The sequence below is a fragment of the Lissotriton helveticus genome, chromosome 2_1, assembly GCF_964261635.1.
Source record: "Lissotriton helveticus chromosome 2_1, aLisHel1.1, whole genome shotgun sequence".
Classification (NCBI taxonomy): domain Eukaryota; kingdom Metazoa; phylum Chordata; class Amphibia; order Caudata; family Salamandridae; genus Lissotriton; species Lissotriton helveticus.
The window spans coordinates 1,176,535,072-1,176,556,379 of NC_136059.1; the positions used below are offsets into that span (position 1 = coordinate 1,176,535,072).

Here is a 21,308-nt window from a genome sequence, read left to right on the forward strand (position 1 = left end):
TGTCCTCAGCCCTCAGCCCAGGGGACTACATTAACCATTGCACAATGCGCCAGCAGGCGTCAACGCGAATACCGACGCGCCAGCGGCGCATAAAGGCTTCCTCGGACTCCTGCAGCGCGGGAGCCTGTTTGCGACTGCACCAGCACTTTGCCCTCAGCCCACGGGACTACATCTCCCATTGCACAACGCCCTAGGAGGCGCCAACGTGTATCCCGATGTGCCAGCGGTGCATAAAGGCTTCCTCAGAGTCCCGCGGCGCAATTCTTTTTAGTGGTGTTTTATGACTATATTCCCTGGTATTTTGCTTCTTAGTTCCTTAAGAACCCAGTCTAGGAAGTGTGCCTCGTATTTTCACCGACACTTGAAGAGGCCCGTATTCTGTACTGCGCTCTGTAGTATACACAAGATAAAGAAGCAATGGGCAAAAGGAAATTGACTATTGGCCAAGGGGGTCCCCCAGGAAGTAATACAGTAGTGCCCATAGATTCCTTCTTAACTAGAGAGGCAAACGTTATCTCGAAGGAGATAGCTTTGACTGAGAGAAGGCACCTCATGGAGACTGAGAAATTAGTCCTAGGCTCTGAAAGGAATGGAGAGGTGCTGGAGGCAATTAGGGATCCAATGGGGGATTGGTCCCTCCCATGCCCGCACCATCACCGACGGAAGGCCCTATGTTTGAGTCAACTACATCTACATGTACTCCCGCAGCCACCTTGATATTGGGCAATGACCACATTTTGGACTGTCCCCCCACTAAAAGGAAGCAAATTGGCGCCAAAAGAGTCATGAGGAAGCCAAGACAAAAAACATCCAACCACCAGCTGAACACAACCTGGAACTGCTGCTGGATACCCTCTTTGTAAGGCTAGAGACTATGACTAAAGATGTTTTAGCACCTATATTCTCAAAGCTGGAAGGGATTGAGAAGAGATTTAACTCATTTGTTCCCACATGTAATAATTGTCTCGTAGGGCCTGAAATAGCAGCCGGGGGGAGGGAGAGGGGGGGTGCCTTGTTTGGTGTCTGGCAGTTAGACCCAAGTCCCCCAAGTGAGCAGTAATCAAAACCAAGTGGGCGTGGTTTCGTCTTGTAAAACTAAAATTAATTGGATGTCGGGGAGGGCTATTATTGTACCTCAGGTGGCCCATATGGGAGGGCAGGTAACACCCAAGGAGGGTCCATCATCCACACGTTATTTTTCCCACCCTATAATGGCATAATCTGAAAATCAATGTATACTCGATCTCCCCCCGAATCAACACCCTAGTTGCTGTTCTATTAGGGGTTCCTTCACTTACACAAGGCACCAGGGAAACCTCATTGGACCTTATCCAAACCATTGGTGCAACAACAAAGTAGTTAATGGTCCTAATGTATCCTCTGACATCATTATAGCCAGAAGAGTGGGTTGGATTGGCCGTAAGACTAGGAAAAACCTTGAGGGGGATTGCATAATTGTTCATTTTAAGCACTCCGTTCAGGCCAAAGCATTAACAGCATGCCAATATAGGGATGACACCAAAACTAAAATGATAACTGATGCTTTACCAGTTTGGTTTTTTACCCTGTTAAACAACCCCTAGTAAACCTTCAATGGCAGCTGCCCTTCAAGCTGGCTAAGCCTGCCCAAGTCAGAAATGTGGGTCCAATACGACCTTTGACCAATCGATACCTACCTCTAGCAAGCCCACAGGGCCTTGATGAAAATGACTGACTAATGCCGGTGGCAGAAAAAATGCAGGGCAATAAGTCCCCACCTAAGGCTTTCACTAAGCTAAGCCTACCTGCTTCTATACCTCAACTCCCACCAGATAATATCTCCAATCCTATCTCCCCATACAAAGGTACTCTCATGCAATATAGGTGGCCGTAGGTCAAAGAAGGGCAATATAACACTTTCTTGCTACACACCACATTATCGCCCTACAAGAAATGTGGGAGTCTAATAACAGTTTTTACCTGGATGGTTTTACTTCATTTTGTAAATATGCCACCCCCTCGAACATGGGAAGAGCTAGGGGGGGTCTCCTTTTAATGTTTTCACTCAAACTTTCTTATTGAGCCAAATTGATAGACTGCCAATCACCCCATGTGCTAGCAGTGAAATTGTCATGTAAGAACCTCCCCACTTAGCTAGTTGTTAATTTTTACAAATCCTTCTCTAGAACCCATGAGACAGAACATCTTCTGGCCCTAGATGAATTTCTGGAATACTATGGGAAAGGTAGACAAGCTTATCATGACACCATACTTTTAGGGTATTTTAACACCCACCAATGCTGCCTTAATTGCATTTCCATGTCGGAGCAGGGGGATGGCTCTCAGTTATCAAACCATTTTGAGCACACAGCATCAGGCATTTTTCTAGAAGGTCTCCTTTCAGCCTATAATCTACATTGCCTACAGCAAACAGATGTGTCTGTCTTGGGTCCTACCTATGTAGGAAGTGGTAGCCCTAGCATTATTGACTATATCATGCTCTCAGCACTATTAATCCTAGCTGTGGAAAATATAAGCGTTTCCTGGAACTGCCATAGTGATCGCAATCCTCTAACATTGGATCTTTCCCTTTTGGCTGCCCTAAAAGGGGTGGCGGACAGCCATATCTCTAACATCCAACTTAATCACCAAAATCAGAGCATGATGCCCGAAACTCAAAAGGTGGTTAGACTGCACCTATTCGGTAGCCCATAAGGAGCTAATGCAGGCCCTAAAGCAAAATCCGAGGCCTGTAACATCAGTCAGGAGCTGCAGGAAGGCTTGCAAGTTCACAGTTCTGGAAAGGAAGAAGCAGATAAGAGAGCAGGCTTGGGAAGGCCCTCAGCCAAGAAATTGTCTTGACCGATAGCTCTAGATTTTGGTCTGTGGTAAATAGTTTTCTCTGACACGCCAAATTCTAATACAGACTGCATGATATCTGCTGAGTATTGGGTCCAGCACTTTGGAAATATCTATAGCGGTGCAAATCTAGAAGAGCCTGAGGGACAAATAGCTTCCGGTCTAGCAAGCACCCCCCTCCACTTTAGCACAGATGAGGTCTATAATGCAATCATCTCGATATCTGGAGGTAAGGCCCCTGGCCCAGATGGAGTTCCAGCAGACCATTACAAGGCCGATCCCACAGTTTGGGCCAAGACTTTAGCTCACGTTTTTAATGCAGCCTGTTCCTGTGGCTTCCCTTCCTCATGGGCAATGGCAGTTTTCATCCCCATTTTAAAAAACGGTGCACGCGTTGACCCCGCCTGTTACAGACCGATCTCGCTCTTAGATACAGCCGCTAGAATCATGGGAAAGTAATATTGGATTGTCTAACAGTTTGGCGTGATCATTTTAATGTTATCTCCGATTTACAGTAGGGTTTCAGGCAGGGGAAAAGGATGCTGGACCAATGCCTCAACCCCCATTTAGTGATCAGGAAGTATGTTATTGCCAAGAAGGAAATTTTACATCTGGCTTTTATGGATTTAACCTCAGCTTTATCTGTGTATGTAGGTGTAAGCTGTTTGTGATTTTATGTGACATGGGGCTAGATATGGAATTGGTGCCTTTCTTGTACATTGCCCATGAAAATACTATGGCAGCGGTAAGATACAATGAAGATGGCAGTCTTACAGATCCCTGGGCAGTAAGGGGGGTCCGGCAAGGGTGTATCCTGGCCCCATTGCTGTTCACGCTTTACAATAATAAATTGGGAGACTCCATAATATCTAGTTGTAAAGACATACCTAGGGCTGGCACTAAGATTATTCCTGCACTTCTGAATGCCGATGATGCAGTCCTACTTGCCAGAACCGTAATGGGCCTCTAACAACTTTTAAATGGTTTTATAGCTTTTATGGAATTGCTAGATCTAACTACAAATTTAAAAAATCACACACTATGTCTACAGACTCGCAAAAGGCTGCCAAGGCCACGTATTCTTGCAAGGGGTCCAAACTAACCAAAGTGCCCACGTTTCCATATCTAGGGGTACAATTTGATGAACACGGGTGTGCGCAAAGAACACTTATAAAGAATGTTTTAGCTAGAGCGCAGGGGCCATGCTTGATTTTGCAAAAAGGTTGGGGTCAAAACCCTTCCCCGCACTGCTGAAGATCTATAATGCAAAATGTATTCCCATGGCAACCTATGCGTGTGATATCTGGGGTTACAAGGATGCAAAGGGAATTCAGGGGGCTGAGAACAATTTTATGCATAAACTCCTTGCAGTCCCCTCTGCAACCCCATCATTTAATCTACATGAGGAATTGAGGGTGGGATACATTCGGATCAGATTGCAGTAGCCCTGTTGTTGCACTGGCTCAGAATCTGAGCATGCCCGACCCCAAATTCAACTTATAATCACCGATTGCACTGCACTGGAGGGGGCCTTGCACATTCCCTGGCTGAAATATATAATGGAACAGACAAGATGGCTTGGCTGTCCTGACCTGTTCTGGAGCCTTAGGCCTCTGGGTAAAATCGCAATCAGAGATATCATACAGCAGTTTCTGGACAAGCGGCAGGGGCTCAGGGAAGAGACAGAGCCAGCCAAGCCCCTCCGTGAGAAGGTTTGCCACATTGAGCTTGAGTCAACAGATGCAACCATATTTATTTTATGTTAACAAAGCATAGCATTGTGTTGTCCTGACTAGATTCCACTTGAACTTGGTCTCCTGGCTACTAGCATTTCCTCAAGGATATGCGAAGCCCAGTGCACTAAAAGCCTGTCCCTGTGACAATTTCTCAGATCAGGACACTCTCCATATTATGTTTTTCTGTGCCTATTACGACTGCAGAAAACACATACTTCCACTACTCAGAGATTGCCAATTTGTCAAAGACAGGCCTGCTTTGATTTATCTTCAAATGTTATCTACTCCAATGGTCTGCTTTAGGGTGGCAAGTTTCTTGAAAGGGGCCATTAGACATAGAAAAAAGTTGCCGTTGCAGTAGCCACCTTGTTTTTCCAGGAGATGCCGATGCGCTTTTTTATACAACACTATGTGCACTTTCAGAGATAAAAACTATAGCACTTGGCCTCATGCCTAGCACTGTTGCACTTTATATGATGTATTTTCTGTGGTTTAATATATGATCTTTGAAACAGCAACGCTGGTCGATTTTTATCATCCTGTAAAGTTATTTTTAATATATTTATGTGACCTAAGCTCTACATATAGAATGTAGCCCGTTGAAATGTGCTTCGTTTAAAATTGTTTGCTTTTATGGCTCTTGGCTGCCGAATAAAGTATTTTTTGACTTTGAAACAAAGCATAGAGCAAATAAGCCTTGGGAAAACCAATTAAGCAAAGAATAAAGCTTGGATTTTTAATAAACGTCAAATGGAACACAGCCTTCATCTAATCTGCTCTCATCCTGCTGAATCTGCCTCCTCCTTTTCAGCTTGGTATGAATCTGTTCTGCTCTGCATCAAAGTTTGCCCTATCCTCCTCTTTATCTGTGTTCTGCAAATCACCTCTGCTTTACTCACTTCAATTCTGCATCTAAGTCTATCAGTCTTCTCCTCTAAAAGAATTCTCTCCTGTCTCTCTCTGCAGATCTCCATCTCTAAATCTGAAACTCCTAAACTATGAACGTGTTTATAAATCTGTAAAATGTAGCTGAAAGGATGCTGCATGTTCTCTGTCTCCCCCAATTGAAATCCAACATTCTCCAAAAGGCAGATCTCCCCCATCTTGCTGTCCACACGTCATCCATCAGGCGCTGGCTATTGCTTTGTTCTCACAGCACATTTTGAATCTTATTAAAAATTAGTTTGTTTCCTAACCTACTAATAACTAAACACATTATATTAGCTGCTAGAGAAACGTATTATTTAAGCAGAAATCATGAAAAAAAAGTATGGTAATACATTTTGAAATGTGTGTGCTTTCTATTTTCTATGGCAAAAAAATGAATCTTTAAGTCAGTTATGAATAGGGCTCTGTCTAAATGCAACAAATACAATATTTGAAGGTTACCTGCTGTAAATTATACGAGATGTCTTTATTTCACAGGACAGGCACATTCTTCTGTTATCTGGAAGGTGAATTTGAAGCTCTTCCAGCATGCTAAACCATTAGCTGTCACTGTTTCTGGCATTTTAAAATGTTGTGTTAAGGGTTGCATACATGTTAATAATTATCGCAAGTTAAAACGGCATTCTATAGTGAAGAAAAAATCTAAACTAGTCAAACTACAAATTAATTGTGCAAAGGGAAAGCATAGGATTAATGGCCTGTTAACATCAAAGCCTCATGTTTTCATTTTCAGCACCCAATGTCTGCGTGTCATGTTTGAAAATGCATTTTTACTTTCTCACAATCCCCCCTCTGATGATTTGTAAAATTATCACACCTCTGCTCATTTGTAAACTCATCACACCAACTTTATTTCACATGTGAAATCATTTAAACAACACTCTTATCAATAGTTGAATGAAAATATATATTTTTTCTTTTTCTCTGATCTAGAATATTGCTACTCATCTGTGGTGTGTGTAAACATGGTAATTTCATTAGAAGACCTAGGGCCAGATGTAGGTAAATTTTATTTTACCACCTCTTAAATACCGCATCATACCGACTCGGTATTTAAGAAGTGGTAAAATAAAAGTACCGAGATGTAGGTAAATACAGATGTGCATTTACCGATTCGGAAACATTCGGTATTTACCGATGCGGTACATACCGACCGGTAAATGCCCATTCATTGAAGCCCATAGGAATGATTGGGCATTTACCGGTCGGTATTTACCGCATCGGTAAATACCGATTGTCACAAGGGTGCAGGGGGTGTCACTTTGACACCCTCTGGCACCCCAAAAGAGGCTCGGGTGCCATTTGGCAGGCATGCCTGCCCTAAGGGCAGGTCTGCCTGTCATATGGCATAGGTGTGCATGCACACATGTGCAAGCACACCAGAATCGGTATTTTACCATCAAATAGTATTTGATGGTAAAATACCGATTTTTTAATGCTTGTGGGACTCAGAAGAGTCCCACCTACATATCAATTTTCCCGATTCCGTAAAAATACCGACTCGGTATTTTACATAATCGGTAAATGTACCTATCGGTAAATTTACAGAGTCTGTAAAATACAGGGCCCTACATCTTAAATTGCATTTACCGGTCGGTAACGGCCGAATTCGGCCGTTAACGACCGGTAAATGCCTACCTACATCTGGCCCCTAATATCTATTAGGTGTGTTAAAGAACCCTTCTAAAACTAGTATGATCAGTGTCACTGTCATTGCAAAATTTTAGCACATGATAAATTTACATCTATTTCTAAGGCAACACAAGTTTTGTCTGTAATCAGATCATATATAGCGAAGTTCAAGAGTTCAGTGCAGAGTTCTGTAAGTAGTTTCTTGGAACGGTTAGTTTTCAGCAGTTCAGAATTCTAAATAGACAATCCCTAAACCTACTCCGTGTTCTTCTAAAAATGTTATCCCTAACTCTTCTTGTAGCTTTTTCTCAGGTGTAGGTTGATCTTCTGTAAAATCAGTAACTAAAATAATAAAGGTATAATAGGACAGTTCTTTTTCATTGATCAAGTATTGTTTTCTTTTCAGCTTATGATGGTTCTCAGTTATTGGTTTCAGCTTTTCTTAAACCTTTTTTTATCTCAAGCTTGAAATAAGTTTGACCCATACTGTTCAAATCTCGCATCACACAGGTCTTCCAATGTGACGTTCAGTACTTTGTCCATGCAATATGAACAATCAGGTGCTGAATATCTCCAACAGGGCATACTTGTTTTCTTTGATTTTCTTTGTTCCTGTTGATCTTCGTCTGTCTCACTTTCACCACTTTGTTCTTTATCTTCAACGGACGTCTTTGGTATCCAATCAACGGGTACACTTATTTTCATTCTCTTTTGAAGGGACCTTCTGATCTCCCTAAGTGACTCAGTGTAACACGTGTTCTTTTCCCTGCATTGATTTGTTGACATGTCACATCTTGATGATACTCTTCATCTACAAGCTTCCTAAACTTTGGGTGGCATCTAATCTTTTTAAAGAAACATGTCATTGAATCCCTTTCTAAGTGTGTGTGTCTATGTATGTATTGTGTCATTAGAAACAGCGACTATTCAGCAACACTGGTCTCCCATTAGCTGACATTTGGATGTCATTCTTGTTTTTCTCAAAATCTGTTCTGATCCAATCTTGCTCTTCTGCCTTTGAAACATTTTCTTGTACCCCTTTTAACTCTTCCTGAGTGTAAGTTATTGACATCAACATTGAATAGACAGTGTCCTTCTCAGAGTCACATGTGAAAATTCCATTAAATGTCTAGGCTAACAGGATACAATATTGTGCATCTGAATTAGCATATCTATTTCCCAGGGTAATAGTCACTCCTATTTGAGCAGTTAGACTGCAAGCTGTAGTAAGGTCAATCAATTGTGTATCTTGTGCTGAGGTAACTTCTTGAAGCCATGAATCATCGACAACATCATTTTTTGTGCACACTGCATGTGCTGCTCCTAATGAGCCATTATTACCTCTTAAACAAGGGCCATCTACAAAATGGACATGGTCGGCCTCAATCAGAAGTTCAACATTAGTGTCTAACCTTGGCTTCATGCATAGATCCATGACACCTAGACATTCATGCTCAAATTGATCACAGACATTTCATTTACTGGCAATAGTCTCAATACATTTGAAATTAGACATCTTTTGATCACAACATTTTTCAGTAGCAACTGCACAAAGTAAGGGACCATTTCAGTTACTGGACAATACAGCATTTTGTTCACACTCTTTTTGTGATTGACATCAACCGCAGCTACTAATATAAGTCAGCCAGGCATTTCTGTGGCAAAAGGGTCAAGGGTTGTTGGGAAATACACCATAGACCTTTGAACATCTTTATGTTTTTGAACAGGCACTGATAGAGTGCAGCCCTTACTCTCTCTTCAAATTAGTGTATATTCTTTTAAATAAACTGGCCTCTCTAATGCAGGGGCACAACACACTTTCTCTTTTGACACTAGGAATGTTTTTGTGCAATCGTTGTCCCATGAAAGCGGATCAGACACATCCTTGTGTGTCAGCCTCAGTAAAGGCTTTGCCACTAGGAAAAGCTTGGTATCCACTGTCTCCATCAGCCAACCATTCCCAAAAGCACTCTGACTTCTCTCCGAGGTGAAATAATCTGGTGACTTGCTTCACTCTCTCTGCTGACACCTTTCTAGCTCGTTTTTTAATTATGTGTCCCAAATATTGATCTTCTTTTTGACAGTACCCCTGACTATCCTCATGTAGTGGCATTGTGATTTAAACCTAACAAAAATCCATAACAGTAAGCAATTCATCAGTACACGGAATATGAAAAGGTATATTGGCTGGATTCGGTACCATAGGAGAACATGTAACAATTATGCTGCTAACCTCCTACAATATTCTGTACTTCTCATTGGGTTTCTGTCAACCCATGATCACAGAGTTACATGAGCTTCCAATCAATTCCTTGAAAAATCCTTTGCTCAGTTTATCTTCAATTACAGGTGTAATTCTTGCAACTGTCTCTTAAATCTTATTGTATAATAACATTTTTGGAAACACTGCATCTGCTTTTAACGTGACTCGGACTGGTCTGCTGTTTTTATTAATCTGATATCTTTCTCTGTGAACTCCCATACTACTATGTTAACTGTTTCTTTCAAATCAGAGGGTAATTTTTCAACTCTCATTCCTGAAATAAATCCTATAGCTGTCTTTTATTGGAATATTTTGAACTGTATATCCTCATCAGGAGTCTGATATTCAACACCATCTGGTGTACAGTAAATTATGCAGTATAGCTTGCACCACAAATGTCTTTCTAGCAGGCTTACATGGTTTTAGTCACAAATAAAAAATTAATAACTTCCCTCAAATGAACTTATGTTTATTGCAGCCTTATCTAAAACTAGATTTGTAATATGTTTGTTTAAAACTACTACAACTTAGATCTTCTTTCCTAAGTGAGGTAGGTCTGGAACTTCCATGTTCTCACAATGGATCAGATAATATCAGACATTTTGAGCTAAAACTGTTATTTTCAAATACGGCAAACTGTTGAAACAGGTTCTGATATTGGTTTTGAAAAGAATTCAAATTTGCTTTGGACAACTGATTTAAATTAGTTTTAGGGTTTCCCATATTTTCTGGGACCATCTTGGCTTTGAGAACTTGAATCATTGGGACCTGTTTCTGAATTTATAATTGCCTTTGATGAACTAGCACATTTTGCATCTGCATTTCTTTCTGTACTTGCACATTTCCATTTACTACATCAGGTTTAAGTCTACACTTTCTCTTCCAATGCTCCAATCTGTTACAAATATGGCAGAAGGTCCTTTTTGTCAACATTGCGACATCCATACCTGAATTTGGACCAAACCGAAACACCTCTACCTCTATCCTGTGAAACACCAAATCCTCCCTGAACACCTTGTACTCCTGTTTGTAGAACCACAACTTGTATCCTACCCTCATTCCCTGCAAACAACCTATTCTGCAATCCTCTCTGAGCAACCTTCCTCTGAACCATCATAGGTTTCTCCTTAAGCTCTTTCTGTTTCACTAGAGTACCCTTCATCCTTCAGGATCCTTTCTGTCAACTTTCTCTGCTCAAAAAACACACTTTGCTGTATGTGCACACTGATCTGACCAGAAATCATTAATCCAATAATAAACTGAGACACAAAGAATCTCATGGCACTTGCATCAGCATATTCTCTCCTGCTGTTTACTGAAACTCCTGAAACACTCTTTCACAAAATTCATGAACCGATTCTTTTAGTTCTTGTGAGGTTCTTTTAATCTTTACCCAATCAAGATCTTTTGAGGGCACTCGGCCCTTCAGAAAAGTAATCACTGCTTCATGTTTCTCGATAACTATAGAATATGGTGCATTAGTGCAAGCATTTTTCATTGTCTCCTCACTTGGCCATTACACAACAACTTTACATTCAGACCACAAATCAGTTTGCATTGCAGTGTTCAAGAACATTTTTAAATTAATCCACAACACCTAGGAAATATCAATAAATCAATAAACTTGTGTGTATCTCTGTACAGGCTTGTCTCTCAATTATTGGAAATGTCTTCACAAATACTGCAAGTTCCCCTTTGTTCCATGGTACAGGAACATGCATTCTTTCCGATATTTCTCTCCATGGATAAGCTATAGCTTCTCCCTCATCCTGTTTATTATTTTCCCCACCTAGGACGGGTGGTTTATTTTTCTTCTCGTGTTTCCTTGCCCACTTGTTTCCTAATTTCTCAAAATGATTCCATCAATGATAAGGAAACTCCAAGACGTGCAGAACGGTGACACTCGGTTGCTGCTGAGTACTCCCAAAGTATTGAAGGCCCACCACTGGCAGCCAATTATTGAAAGAATAAATGGAAATCTCAGTGCACAGTCCATAAAACCCTTTGGGGGAAGGGGCCCTTAATTAATCAATTCTCTCGTCACTTTCTACCATGCCAGGAAATGCCTTCGCTCAGCTAATCTAAGTTAGCCTTAATCCCTAAATCTAAAAGGGTAAGATGTGGAGGCAGTTCTTTTTCGTTTAACACTGCCAGATTGTGGAAAACACATGCCCCCACCTTTGCTCAGCGACCCGCCATTTCCCCTTTCGAAAGCTCCTCAAAATCTGGTTGTTCCACAACGCCACCCTATAAATCATCTAGCTCTGATTTGTCTGTTGTTGCTAGCGCTGGGATGCCCCCTAGTAGCTATGCACTTAATAAATGCTGATAATAATAATAATTTATTAACTAATTTTAGTGATTCTGTAATGTGTAATGCCATTTGTGAAGAACATCTTTTTTCAATTTCTTCAGCATCCATCTGTACCCTGAAACTTTTCTGCAAAGGAAAACTTCCTGAAATATCAATTATATATATTTTGGGCCAAATATGTCAGTCTATCATGTGTACTATCTGCACATATTGTAATTTCCTTACTCAGGTAAACTCATTATTTTTCCTGATACTGGTTAAAATGCTCAAGATCTAAACATTCCCTCATAATTTCTTCAAATTAAATTTTTTACTTTGAAACACCAAGTGGTCTCTCTTTTTTGGGTTTTGGGTCAACTTGTTCTACCATGCTCTCCATCTTTTTAAACCCTGGTGCTTTCTCAAACCATAGTCGAAAAATCCCATCTTCAAATAATGTGTTTCTCCCTGGGCTATCGGTGTTGTAAAGACAATTCTTCTCCGATCTCTCAATGCTTCAACTGTCTGGAGCAATGTTTGTGCAGCTACAGTTTGTTGAATTTGTACAGAAAGAGTCACAATTGGAGCAGTAACACTTTGCGATATAACTGTTGGTATCAAGTCAACAGGGGGTGGAACAATGTGAAATGTCTGTAAAGTTCTCTCAATCTGTATTTCTCTTGGTTCAACAGAAGCAGAAGCCACTGTAGGACTTGCTGGTGCACTATTATCAGTATTTGTAGTGGGGACCAAATAAGGTGGTGGACACTCAATTAACAATGCATCCAATGTTTCATTCCCTAAATCACTATCGGTTTAAGGCTTTTTGTCATCCCTAATTTCCTTTTCTTGTATCTTATCCTTTTCCTTCTTCTCAGGTCTCTCAGTAGTAATGATTTTGTATAATATGGTTACCACAACTGTAACATTCCTTCATCTCTGTAGTGCTTCATCCCAATTAACATCTGCAAAGTTAAGCTCTACTCTGCTAGTGTCATTCTGCCATTTCTCTTTTTCCTTGTTTCGTGTTGTCTTTTCCCACACGCTTCAGGCTTCAAATTGTGTGGTTCTACATGGTAACTTTTTCACAAAACATTTCCCTTAATCTGTCAATAATTTGCGATTCAAAAGTACCATACTTTGGAAAACTCAAGGGATCCTCTTTCTCAGTGATCTTGCACCATTGGCGAATCCACAAACATGAATTCATTCCCAAATTTGTTAACATAAAATGTGCATGCATACTCTCAGGAGGTGCCTCGTCACTGACCCAAATCAAATTGGTCATATTACCTCATTTCTTGAAACCTTTAAACAATAATTCAATGGAATGTTTTAATTCAATTCCCTAAGCATCAGATTTATTTCCTCCCATCCTGCTACAGTTTAAATTCTTGAAGCCTTTGAACAAATCTCAGTACAGGAATCACACAGCTGACCTATCAAAGCGCAGCACACTCTGACGCCACTCTTGTTCCTTGCTGCGGCTCACTCTCCTTCAGAATTTCTTTGCACGCACATACATTCTCTTGAATGACAATTGTCTGTTCTACTAAAAGAATCAATAGAATCCAATTATTCAAACAGCACACACATTCTCAAATGAAACCTCAACCAGCGTGGAATAACCTGAATCAGTATAGTTCTTCTTTTGTGCAAAAAGGTCCTGCACACTATTCACAATTGTCCCATTTACACAAAGTTTCCTTACTCAATTGGGCCGTCGACAACATTTCATGACAAATCCCTACGAAACTCAGCAGACAAACACAACACTGTGTCTTCTGCACCTTACTAAATCCCGGGAGCTTGGGCCACATCGGACTCGACAACAACTTCAACAACAACTGATCACCACATTTACACGACTCTTACAATATTTCCAACAGACATAACACAACCAAATTTGCAACTCAATCTAACCCACTGCATTTACCGCAAATGCAATTACCGCAAATGCAATTCATGCACATCCACCACATGCAGAAATCTAACCCAATGCAATTATTGAAAACACACTTACCACAAACACATTTCTCCCTATTAATACTCACACCTTCTTAAGCAACCACCTTCTTGTATCACCTTCCAATACTGCTTTGCCAGTCTTCAAGTACTGGACATTGGACTAAGGAATTTTTGGGACTTGCATATTTATTCTAACTTGGACAATTCTTTTGTAGCTCCATTCAGGGTGTTAACCTTAACTCTGCTACTTTTTGTCAAAGTATAAAACCATCCTCTGCTATCAAACAATGTGAGCGCAGAACTCTTGAGGAAATCTCTCTTTGTAAAATGAAGTATATGTGGCACAGTTACCTTAAAGTACTATTCCCTTTTACCATGTCAATATCCATTTTTGATGTGACAAATCTTGGCCACCGTATTTTGACCAAAAGAGCTCCTGCACAAACACAAGCAAGTAAGCAATTACAACAACAAAAATGCCACCCGGGTTATTAACCCTTATGTCGCACTGGAGTCCACCACAAGGGTTGTATTCATAAAGGAGGAGTGCAGAATGTAGCCCCCCTCCCCAGTCAAGCCCACTGCAGGGGCCAAAATCATTGTTCATGGGGCGGGAGGATGTGCAACCTCCCCTCCATGAGCCATCAGAGGCCCTTGGGATCCCACCCTCAGGGTTAAAACATATTGTGCATGGGATGCCAAATCCACCCAGAGACATAGCAGTTTCCCTGGCCAAGTCTGCTCCCAGCAGGTGGATGTTTTGAAAATGCTCCCGCCCACTGGGGGCAGACTTTTAATCTGTTTCCCTGACTGCATTAAAGAGGGCAGAGAAACAGACCAAAATTTTGCTCCTCCCCAAAGGGGGCTTTATTGGGAACTGCTACCTGAGGGCAGAAGCAATGCCAGCTCCTGCTAGATGTGAGGAGCTGACTGGGGCTGCATGTTATTTGGGGCTCCTCCCATGGCCCCCAACATGTGTATGCTGGGTGCCCTGGGTGGGCACAAGGGCACTAACCTTTGGCTGTGAGGGCCCTTCAGGAAGGGGCCCCATAGCCAAAATCGGCCCAGGAACGAAGGGTGTGTGTCCTCCTTCCCCTGAAAAGCATGCCAGGCCCAGGAGGATGGGGTCCCCAAGGCCGAAATTGGCCCAGGGAGAGAAGCTGCGTGTGCCCGTCCAGCTCAAAAGCACACAAGGCCCAAGGGAATGGAGTCCCAGGACTGATAATAGCCTGGATAGTGGGGCTGTATACCCCTCTTTACCAGAACATCACACCGGGCCCTTGGGGATGGGGTCCACAGGGCCAAAGTCGGCCTGGGGATGGGGCCATGTGTGCCCCATACCCTTTATTGAAAAATGTGGCCCCAGGGGATGGGTTCCCCTGGGCCAATAACGGCTCAGAGAGGGAGCTGAGTTAGCCCCTTCTCCCCTTAAAAAAAATACACAACCCTGGGGGATGATGTCACCAGGGCCTAAAGTGAGGCCTCTCTCCTTTTCCAGAAATACTTGCGGCCATGGGAAATGGGTTCCCCAGGGTCTAAAGAGGCCATGTTATGAGTGATGTAATATATGAAGTCATAAGCAGTGCATGGTGGGTGCGCAAGTTATGGTTGGCACTGCTAACTACAACTTATAAATTCCAGTGTTTTTTTTAGTTAAAACTTTAATGTTGTCACTTACATATTCATCTAACTATAAGGTTACTTTACCCTTTGGGTTTTCAAGTGAATAGCTAGATAGATAGATAGATAGATAGATAGATAGATAGATAGATAGATAGATAGATAGATAGATAGATAGATAGATAGATAGATAGATAGATAGATAGATAGATAGATAGATAGATAGATAGATAGATAGATAGATAGATAGATAGATAGATAGATAGATAGATAGATAGATAGATAGATAGATAGATAGATAGATAGATAGATAGATAGATGGATAGATGGATAGATGGATAGATGGATAGATAGATAAATAGATAGATAGATAGTGCTGAAAGTAATCCAGATGAAAATACTTTAAGATAATTTGTTCCTTACAGCATGGCAAACATCCATCCATCAGCAACTCCAGATGCAATTGAAGCGCTCATGGAATACTTAATCTAAGCTCTAAACAGAATGTAGAACTCAAACAAAAGTAAGCATGGCACATGCCACAGCTAAGTGGTTAAATGTATTAAAGGGACAGTGTATACAAATAAGTGGAATGTAACACATCCCCTTATTTAATAAAAAGAAAAAAACACAAAAAGAACAGCGAAACTGATCCCAACATGATATGTACTAAATACATGGTATCAGACAAAATCCACATATTTTTTGGGAACTTTTCTTAAGCAATTAGAAGCGTTAACCCTTGAAGACACAGTATCATCTCCACCATCCCAATTGGAAATACCACTTTGCACACAATGGTGTTTGTTAGCCGGAAACACATCTTCATTGTAATCCTCATCAAAATTTGCAGAATAAGTATTGCACACTTTCCCATCTTGAGTAATTACACTTTTGGGGAAAATTCTCTTGATTTGCCTGGCTTTACCAAATGTGTTCGCTCCTTCATTATTGAAACCAGGTTTCAAGATCCTGACCCAGTCCCCAACTTTAAGCTCATCCATCTTTGTCTTCCACTTATTATCATACCAAAATGTAGTTTTATCTTAATTCCTTTTGACTCTCCTAGCAGTATAATTTACACACACTCCCTCTTCACCATTTTTCCGACATTTTTTTTTAATCACCAAGGACTTACACTAGAAGCCGGGTCTCTACTTTCAACAGTCTAAACAGACTGATTTCAGTAGTAGTATGTGGGGAAATATGATATTGCCATAGTCTTTCTCTCAAAGCACCCAACCTCTCACTTTTATGCTGAATGGCTTCTACCACATTTACTTTCAGAACACGATTAAAGTGCTCAACTTGGCCATTTTCATGTGGCTCGTACAAAGAGGTCATCACATGTTTTATTACGCAATGCTTTAAGAAAACTCCCATTTCATATGACGTTAGTTGCACTCCCTTGTCCATGACCAAAGTAGATGGACATCCTTCCCCTGCAAACACTTCGTTAAAAAAATCTATCACTGCACCAGTGGTAGCCTGCGAAACAAATTTCTCCTCTGGCCACTTGGAGTGGAAATCAAATATTACAAGTGCAAAACGGAACATATCTGGCAAAATATTAAAAGGGCCTGAGATGTCAAACGCAATCTTTGCCAGGGTTCCCTTGGCCATTCTACGATTTGCATTGGGGGTGTGTTTACCTTTAAAAAAAATTCACTAGACTCAAACACATCACACTCTCGGTGCCAGACCTCCAAATCAGACCATCAATGCAGTGACTACCTTCAAAAGCAAACTGCATCAGTTTGACAAGAGAAATGGCCCATTCAACAATATTTTGAGATTTCTTAATCATCTGAGGAATTCCAAGATGGCCGCCGGCCTGGTAGAGGAGGTGACGGTCTAGTGGTTATGTTTCCTCCACAGGTGCTTGAGCTAAGGTGAAGCGCGCAATGACAAGCCAATGCGCACTTCACTAAAGAAGCTTCCCGAGTCGAACGAACGCTTGTTGTGTTCCGAGATAATTTCCTTCTTCCTGTTAGTAGCGGTATTTTGACATTTCCTTTCACCGCGCATTTTAAGATAGTGTGAGTGAAAAGGGATTCCTTTTGAAAAAGAAATAAATTCAGTGTTACCTGTCAAGGGAAGTTGGCGCTTCCTCACGATATCCTTCTTCGCTCTAGTCTTCCTTCAAGTAGCATCTTCGGCAAGAGGCCTCCACCAGCAGCAGTTCCTGAAAAGAAGAAAATAAACAGCGATAAGTCATAATTCTATGTTCCATCAAAATGGCAATGACAAATTGATTCTCAGCTCAATTAGAAACTAAGAGAGAAAAGACTTTCAAGGAAGAATACTTACAGAGAATAACGACTTCTTTGGGCATCTAAAGAAAAGAAAGAAACGCACATAGATATTAGAATAGTTCAGGTTAGGCATACAATACATAAATTAGGTAATATCTAGGTATTTAGAATAGATTTGTTAGCGCGCATTATTTAGTGTAAGTCTAATTAGGTATTTAGAAATATTAAGCAGCCATACATAATCCAAGTAAATAGGATTTAGGGTTCAAGATCATGTCATTTTAGATCCATTTAAAGAAGAATGTTGGTTGATTAAAAGTCTACTAAGAAAACTAAATGGTAATAGATAAATTAATAAGATCATTTTAAAAAGACAATTCAATAGGAATACAGAAGTAATCATTATCTTGTTAAACAGCTGCCATCATTCAAAGAAGTGATAAAATACAAGAGAGCAAATAAACAAGAAAAGAAGAGAAGCCAGTTATCTGGAGCTTAATGTATAAATAGATAAAATATAGAGATAGAGTATAGTGTAGGTCAGGAAATATGTTAATGTTGTTTCTTTAATATAATTTAGGTTTCTCCGGAGTTTATGTCTGCGGGACGGACTAAGCAAGAGAAGCAGAAAGAACAATTCCAGAGCGGCCTCTTCTGTTGTTTCTTATTTTATCCACTCCTCTTTCCCCTGGGCGGTTTCTACGGGTCAAGTTTTATAACGGACTCTGGGACATCCTTCGGAGGGAGTTGAGATATTAGCGACTCTGTTCCTGTGCAAGTTTTGGCGGTAAGAGTTTCACTTCAGACCTTGACAGAGTGAAGTGCCCACGCGTAGATAGTTGCACCCGAACAGAATGGCTGAGGGTATCAACTTACAAACCCTGGGAACAGTCTTAGAGGCTATCCAAAAGTGGTTCACAGCTATGAAAAATCCTCTCCACAACCATACTTAGGCACGGGCTTTAATAGAAAGAGGAAAGAAAAATATCTTCACTTTCGTTTGGGTATTTTACCATTCTTACCGCATCTTCCACCATGGAAGCGTCTTCAGGGTCAGTCAATATGCCGCCTATGTGCTGACGCCAAGGAAAGTGTACTACACCTACTATGCATATGCAGAAATCTACAGACAGAACAGCGACAATTACTAAAGCCGCTGTTTGTAAGTAAGCGGATAAGAACCTGCAGACAAGCTGTGAACGCATGTTTTGGAGGAGGTGATGTACAACTAGCGTGTTGCCTTGTCCAATTTATGGAAGCAGTAGGGGCAAAAATTATTGCGTCAAGTGACCAGACTACTTAATCTTTGCGTTCCATGACCCCTTAAAGCTGACAGCAAATCTTTTTCTTACTGCTGGAACCAACTAGTTGACGATGGAACAGTTTCTCTCTTTTTCTTTGAGAAGTGAACCCTGCTTTTCTTAAACTTATGCACTGCGTAAACATTTACTGACAATTGCTCTGTGTCTGTTAATATAACACAAGAAAGTTTTATATGTTTTATCGTCCTAGTTTTAGAATACAAATTTTGCTGCTGCTGCTCTGTGAATGTTAGCAATAATTCATGAAAGCCCCATATGTTTTTATTTTAATGGTTTTAGAACATGAATTTTGTGACTATTATGTTTTTTTTTTACATGGAAATTGTAAAGGTTTTATTTAACCAAACAATAAATATATTGCTTACTTACTTAAAAGGAATTGGTACTAGTTAGAGAAGATAATCAGAGTCTTAGACAAGAGATGAGGAATTCCAGGAAGGAAACCACAGGGTAAGCTCAGAGAGTAGAACAACCATCAGGTTCAGGAAGGGAAAATGTGAATACCCAAGCTGAAGGTTCCAATACACTAACCACACAAGTAATACATTCCTTATCCCCAGTTATTCCTTTAGCCCCTCCTGAGAGATTTAGTGGGACCCCCAAAAGGCGCAGATATTCCTCACCCAATGCTCTCTTCACTTTATGTGCCGCCCTTTCATTTTCCCAGATGTGCAGTCCAGAGTGGCGTTTGCCTTATCATACCTGAGCGGTGACGCAGTGTCATGGTCGATGCCATTAGTTTCCAGAGTTGACCCCATCCTGCAGAATTACGACGAGTTCAAAAAAGAGTGCCTGTGAATTTTTGACAGACGAAGAATCTCTCAAGCTGTCCACAACGAGCTACTGGAATTACGCCAGGGTAATAGTGATTTAGTGGCCTACCTGGCCCAACTTAACAAACTGGTAGTTGAAACAAATTGGCCGGAGAGTAAAAGAGCCGCAGTATTTTATCGTGGGCTGCGTGATGAACTCAAGGATGTCTTAGCACAAATACCCAACAGACCTACAGAAATTTCTGAATTAGTGGACTTGGTATTAGAAATCGATTTTCGCCAAGGACAGTTGTGCCAAGATTTGATAGAGCAAAATCTGAGAGTAATCGAACTATAGATGGAACATCCAATCTGGAGCCGATGCAGATCGAAACTATCAGGGGTCCTTTAACTAAAGAAGAAAAAGAGAAAAGAATAGCTGGGAACTTGTGTATGTATTGTGGCTCCAATGGACATTTCGTAAGAAACTGTCCAAAGAAACCGAAGACATCATTTAAACCGAAGGAAAACTTGCAGCACCACCTGTAGGAGGAGTTGGACAGGTGGATGCTAATCAAGAATCAACTGCAAAAGAGCACCAGTTAGCAAATACCTTACAGTACTCTTCACCCCACTTGATTTTGTCCATGGTAATCAGATTTCGGCAAATCACCTTGACTGAAGTTTCCGTGATAAAAGACTCCGGGGCTACGGGAAATTTTTGCAATTTAAAGTTTGCAACTAAGATGGGATTGAGAGCGATTCAAAAAGACAAGAGTGGACCTGTGCGAGCAGTTGACGGTACTAACCTCTCGTCCGGACCTATTGTAAGTCATACTGAACCGGTACAAATGATTTCGATTGATGGCCATGAGGAGATAATCCAATTCAATTTAATTGACACACCACAGTTTCAGCTGATTTTAGGATTACCGTGGTTAACAGAGCACAACCCTACCATCAATTGGAGTGCACGAACAATAACTATGGATTCTGCTTACTGTAAGGAGAATTGTTTTGGGGAAAATGAAAAGTGGTGTGGGGTTAATCCTGCTCACTCTTTATGCGTGGCTGGTGCATCGGTGTTCATTATTAACTCCTAGGAAATTCCTCCGTAATACCAAGATTTTGCAGGCATTTTCGACGAGGAAGAAGCCGAACAATTGCCCCCTCCCCCATCGAGCGTACAACTGTAAAATTGACTTGAAGCCTGGTGCCAATCTGCCATGCAGTCGAGTCTATGCATTAACAGAAAAGGAACATCAGCATCGGAAGGAATATTTGGATAAGTACTTGGCGAAGGGCTTTATACGGCCGTCCCAATCACTGGTGCCCTCGTCTTTGTTTTTCGTACCGAAGAAGGAAGGAGATCTGAGAACCGGCATAGATTATCGCGCCATAAATAAAATCACAAAGAAGAATCGTTACCCACTCCCTCTCATCTCAGTCCTATTAGATCAAGTCAAGGGAGCCCAAATATATACTAAATTAGACCTGGGAGGAGCCTACCATTTGATTAGAATGAGAGAGGGCGACGAGTGGAAGACCGCCTTCAGAACATGATTTGGGTTATTTGAATACCAAATCATGCTGTATGGTCTGTGTAATGCCCCGGCGGCCTTTCAGCACTTTATCAATGATATCCTCAGCGAGTGCATCGACCAATGTGCAATAGTATATA

The 21,308-nt window shown here is 41.1% G+C and overlaps 1 long non-coding RNA gene across 1 annotated transcript in view; it reads right to left on the reverse strand.

Moving 5' to 3' along the window:
• LOC144819654 (uncharacterized) overlaps nucleotides 1-21,308 on the reverse strand; it is a 67,055-nt gene that overhangs the window by 42,993 nt on the left and 2,754 nt on the right. Inside the window, exons 2-3 of the long non-coding RNA XR_013607497.1 lie at nucleotides 17,609-17,633; nucleotides 17,386-17,483 (exon numbers count right to left, since the gene is read on the reverse strand). This is a non-coding gene — a long non-coding RNA (uncharacterized LOC144819654). The remainder of the gene's footprint in view (nucleotides 1-17,385; nucleotides 17,484-17,608; nucleotides 17,634-21,308) is intronic.